Raw genomic sequence first — 6378 nt, forward strand, 5'->3', positions numbered from 1 at the left:
CTCTCATAATAGAAACACATCAATCATCAAACTCTCCATCACCCTCTCTGGATGTGGATCTGATATTCACATCAATTCCTGATTCTCCCTCCTTAAAACTCAGGGAGGAGCCCCACTCAAATCCTGATGATCATCATCTTTTAGATGATTTGTTGGATCATCAGCCAATTCCTTCAGATATAGTTGAAGAATCTGTATCACCTCACTTAAAATCAATTCACACAGATTCAACAATTATGTCACTTTCAATATCTACATCTTTTCCTTCTTCAACGTATATCTCTCATCCATTGACAAGTGGTTGTTCTTCGACGGATAAGCTTAACAGCAGTAATCCGTTGATACCATCAGTTTCCACTTCAACGGATACTCCCTATCCGTTGATGGTCTCTACACATATAACAGAAACAATTCCAACTGTAGAAGACATGGATACTGTTCAATCACTTTTAGGTTTGAGGGAAGGGAGTGATAATTTGAGTGAGAGGCCGGGTTGCTCCCAGGCAAAAGGAGAGGTTGAGAGTCAACATATGCATGCTATTTCTTCCATCATGGAAAAAGTAAGTGAGGGGAGTGCCACCTTAGAAGGTGAGGGTGAGGGTGTGAGGGTGTGTGTGAGCCAGGGGGAGCCCCTGATGCAAGAAAATAGAGAAAATGAGAGAAAGGCAGGTACAGAAGCTATAAGGGTGGATCTAGCCATTGCTAGTGAGTCAATGATTGTGGATGATGCAGAAAAGGAAAGACAATTTTAGCAACATTACAAAGCTGTAATTGATAACATTTCCTTGGATGCTGACACTTGTACTCACCCTCTTCCAGCCTATCAATTGTTGGCTCAGGGCAATGTGGAGGCAGAGCAGACTTTGAACATTGTACACACTTCAGAATCTCTTCTAAGAGACAAAGCTGCTGTTAATAGGCTGCCTTCTCAAGCTGGTGAGCCATTTGAAGAATTTGGAGTGAATTCTAATGATGATGACTCTAATTCTTTGGATGAGAGCATGAACTTAGGGGGAGCAGCAGGCCCAAGTTCTGTTCCAAATCTACCTGACTGGGCATGGGCAAAGGAATCTACACCAGGACAATTTGGTGTAGCTTTGGTCAAGCAAGTAATGACTATATAGAAGGCCCTTCAGGAGACTACAGATACTGGTACAAAGGCAATTCTTCAAGCTCATCTAGACTCTCTGCATCTCTTGCAGTTGCAGCATATCAGACAAAATCTAAGTGTGGATGAACTCAAGCAGGATATTGCTAATCTGAAATCCTACAATGCTGAGAAGTTGGATTCAGTCATGCCTTATGGTACTATGCAAGATTTGTTAGTGAGATTGAGGAGAGAATTTGATGCTGACAAGAGGCTGGCCAGGTGGGAAAACAGAGTTCAGATCATTGAAGAATCTATGGTCACCATTCTTCAGAATCAACAAACTCAGACAAATCTACTAATGTAGCTGGCAAAAGCACAAGGCTTGACTCCTACCCTTGATGATAACAAAAAGGGGGAGAATAAAAGGGAAGGGGAAGGAGAGCCATCAACAACAGTTCAAATATCTCAAGTGCTAGTTCCTGTCATCACCACTTCTCCAACTATTCAAATCAAAGGAAAGCTTGATGGAATTGATCTAATCCAGATAGCAGCAGCTGAATTGCAAGTCAAAGAGCAAAGGAGGAAAATTGATGAAAAGGTGCCACAAATTTTTGGTTCTACAGCTTCTAAATCATAATCTGTGAAGCATAGCACAAAGGTGGAATCAATCATTTTGGAGCTCAAGCCAGTTAGGAGAAATAAGGTTGGAGAAACTTCTTCCAAGAATATGAAACCTATGGTTCTCAAGCCCAACAATAGATCCAATAAGGACTCTACAAAGAATCCTCTAAGCTTTGCTCAGATGAAAGAAGTGGATTTTCCTCTTCCAAAGCCTGATGAACACAAGGTTTTGGGTGGAAGTATCATAAAGCACAAAGAGACCAAGGATGTGGCTGAAAGGATGAACATGGCTATTATCTTTAGAGAGGGAAAGAGCATCTGTATGATGCAAGGACATCCCAAATTCTCAATGGCCAAGAGGGAAGAAGCCAGAAGGTTAAAGAAAGAAGCCAAAAAGCTAAAGGCTGACAAAAGAGCACAAGCAAAGCTTGAAAAACAGCAAAAGTCAAGTCAAGCTGAAGAAAAGAAAGAAATTGAAGACAAGAGTGAAGATGTAGGTATGGGGGACATGTTTAGTGATGATGTGGGAGAAAGAAGTGAGGAAAAGAAGAAATGGCAGAAAGGGAACAGAAAGAAGGCTAATGCAAAAAGAAAGATGGTAGATGAGACTGAAGAAACCCAATCAAAATCCAAACCACTACCTTCTATTCCTGAACCCATTGTGCCTGACCCCTTCATAAACATCCATGGTGAAACAATCACTCCTAAGGAGGAACCAATTGATTGGGATACCATCAAATTGCCCACCTTCTTAACCACTTCTCCACCTTCAAAGAAACGGAAAAGGAAAATCAAATCAACACCTCCTCTAACCTCAATCAAATTTACTAAGAAGCCTAAGCCTAAGCCACAAGCCTCTAAGGATGATTATGTTCACATTTGTAACATAAAGGAATTCTCAGACATTGAACTCTATCTGGATGAGCTGGAGGAAGTAAGGGGAATAGATTCCTACAGACAGCTACCAGAAAGACTAGTGTTCAAATACAAAGGAAGTGGGGAAAGAACTTGGCCTCTCTACAGGATTCTGAATGAAGGCTACTCTACCTTGGTTAGAGTCTACTCAACCATAAAAAGGGATTATGGCTTTACCAGGACTGCCAAGACTGAGATTCTCAACAAGATTGCCAACATAAGGAAGACTTAGTGGGAGCCCAATGCCTTGCCTAGAACATTACTCATTCAAGAAAGAGGAATTACAGTTCACAAATCACCTCATTGGTTGATGGAGTTCAGAGACAACAAAGGAGTCAGAAGATTTTTCAGACTTGAAGATCAGCTCAAGATTGCCAGTAATGAAACTCTCAAGGATATGCAATCTAAGTTGGACATCAATGAAGAAGATGAAGCTGAGTTCTACAGACAACTTCAACTTCAAATAGAGGAGAATGACAGGAGGATAGGAAAGAAAATAAGGGATCAAAGGAAAAGAAATTAATCTGCTCAGGCTAAAGAAGCACCCTTGGAAACAATGTAATTCTTCAATTCCATCTCAGCATACACATTTTTGCAGCACTTTTGAATTTCTGCTTTATTACAGTTAATGTGTTTGTCAAGTGTTTTGTTATCATCAAGCTAAACCCAAATTTATGCCTACAATTCTAGTAGAAATAAATAGGGGGAGATTGTTAGGAATATGTTTATTAGTTTGATGATAAGTTAAACAAAACACTTAAGTAGAAATCTAGTGTTTGTAGCCTCAACGGATAAGACCATCTTGGCTATCCGTTGAAGGAGTAGCTTTACTTAGCAATAAGTTTAGTATTGTAGCACACTCCATTCTCTGGATTCAAGTTATAATTCTTAGATGTTGTAGGAAATTATCAGTCATGTTGACTACTAGTGGATATACAAATAGGAGGGCTAATTGTAAATATTTCATGCCTTGTAATTTTGTATAAGTGAAGAAGTATCAACTAATATTGAAGACCTTCAACGGATAAGAAACAAAGCTTCAACGGATGTCTCTAAAGCTTCCACGGATAATATCCATCAATGGATAAGTGCATCAACGAATAAGACTTCAACTGCTAATGCATCAACGGATAAAGCTTCAACGGATAAAGCCTCAACGGATAAGGCATCAACGGATGAAAGCTCCAACGAATGCTTAGTTCAATAACAGTTGATAGTGACAATTCATAAGCTGACAGAGGCACATGGGTTGACAGAGGCACATGGGTTGACAGAGACAAACTGGAATATGGCAGCCTCTAGGAGGAATCAAGAAAATGCAGCATTTCCATTCTGGTGCAAACAAGGGAGTATTCAAAGATTAACAGCTAAACCCAAATTGCATTGGATAGAGAAATGAAGAAGAAACATGTGAAGAGCCTTTTTAATTGTATTTTACAGTTTTGTCTTCACTTGTAAACTTGGTGATATATAAACCAAGTAGCAGCTAGTAATTAGGTGTGAATTTTCAAGAGTTGTTTAGTCACTTGTAAACTTAGTGATATATAAACCAAGTAGCAGCTAGTAATTAGGTGTGAATTTTCAAGAGCTATTTAGAAAAATCCAGAGAGAAAATCATCTAGTTTGTACTAGGAAGCAGCTGTGATTTAATTCTTTGAATCACAGATTTTCTGAAATAATACATCTCTGGTGGAACAACAAATCCACCAGAAAAGTTTTTAAGTTATTTGTGTTCTTTACATTTGTGTTTGAATATATATCTGTCTGTATTAGCCTCAAGCAATTCACACACATTTGCTCACTAAAACACTTAGCCTTAGAAACTGCTCAAAACTTGAAAAAGTTTTGAGATTTACATTTAACCCCCCTTCTATAAATCTCATTGTTAGTCCATTGGGAATAACAGAATCTTTTTGGCTTATGTTGCTCACAAAAAGTTTAAAGTCTTTCAAATGGATGTGAAAAGTGCTTTTCTCAATGGAGAATTGGAAGAAGAGGTATATGTTGAACAACCTCTGGGATTTGAAGATCTAAAATTTCCAAATCATGTCTACAGGTTAGACAAAGCACTTTATGGCCTTAAGCAAGCTCCAAGAGCATGGTATGAGACTTTAGCTCAATTCCTTCTGGAAAGTGGATTTAACAGAGGTATAATTAATAAAACTCTATTCTACCTCAACCATGGAAAGGACGTACTTTACAGATATATGTTGAGGATATCATATTTGGTTCTACAAATGCCAAGCTCTGTGAAAGATTTGCAAAGCTAATGCAGTCAAGATATCAAATGAGTATGATGGGAGAACTTAGTTATTTTCTGGGACTTTAAGTCAAGCAAAATGAAGAAGGTACTTTTATCTGTCAATCCAAGTACACCAGAAATTTACTCAAGAAATTTGGAACGCAAGACAGTTCAACTGCATCCACTCCCATGGCCACTGCAACCAAGTTAAATAAAGATATTAGTTCATCAGTAGATATTACTAACTACAGAGGTATGATTGGCACTTTACTCTATTTAACTGCAAGTAGACCTGATATCATGTATGCTACCTGTCTTTGTGCAAGATTTCAGGCTTATCCAAGAGAACCTCATCTAATAGCTGTGAAGAGAATTTTCAAGTACCTCATGGGTACAGCTGATCTAGGATTATGGTATCCTAGAGAATCAGATTTTAAGCTAATAGGTTACTCAGATGCAGATTTTGCAGGATGAAAAATAGACAGGAAAAGCACTAGTGGAAGCTGGCAATTTCTTGGAGACAAATTTGTTTCTTGGTTTAGCAAGAAACAGAAATCAATTTCCACATCCACTACAGAGGAAGAATATATTGTTGCAGGAAGCTGTTGTGCACAGATTCTTTGAATGAAGAATCAGTTACTGGATTATGGGTAAGAATTTTCTAAAATACCTATTTACTGTGATAATCAAAGTGCTATTGCTATGACAGGTAATCCAGTTCAACACTCAATGATAAAGTACATCAGCATTAGGTACCATTTCATAAGGGAACATGTGATGGAAGGTAAAGTGGAATTGCATTTTGTTCCAACAGATCAACAATAGCAGACATCTTCACAAAACCACTATGTGAAGCTACTTTTACAAGACTGGTAAATGAACTTGGAATGGTTTCAGGTTCTTTCTCTAAATCTGCTTAGTTTTTGTTCTCATGCATCAGACTTTATAATCGGTGTTTACAGATTGTCTTATCTTCATGTAATCTGTACTTAAATTGAAATACATTAAATGCTGATTGTTATCTGATGTGGATCTATATATTCTGATAGTGATTTGAATGTTCTGTGACTATTCAATCCAATGAGGCTTACTGTGCTAGATGCTGACCTAATAGTCTTTAACATACTAGAAATCCCATGTTTAAATTAGTTGTTTATGTGGAAATTCATTAACACAAGAAAATTCTGATTTTGAGCTTAGTCAAATTTACTTTGTGTATCTTATTACTAAGTCATAAACTAGATTCTTGCTTCTTATCTGTCAAATTATGATGTCAGTAAATCTTAAGGATAAACTAAATGCTGATAAGCCTCACTTATCTAAAGAAAATAAATTTAAAGTCAGGTACTCCTTTGAGATCTAGAGTAAATATGTGAAAGGGAAGACCCAAGTGCATTGCTGGTATTAAGTAATATGCATTAGAAAAGTAAATAAATTTTTCTGATTACTGGAGAAATACTCTGATAATAGCATAAATTCTGATAGCAGTTGTGACTCACTTACACTGAGA

This window comes from Apium graveolens, chromosome 9 (genome assembly GCF_009905375.1).
Source record: "Apium graveolens cultivar Ventura chromosome 9, ASM990537v1, whole genome shotgun sequence".
NCBI lineage: Eukaryota > Viridiplantae > Streptophyta > Magnoliopsida > Apiales > Apiaceae > Apium > Apium graveolens.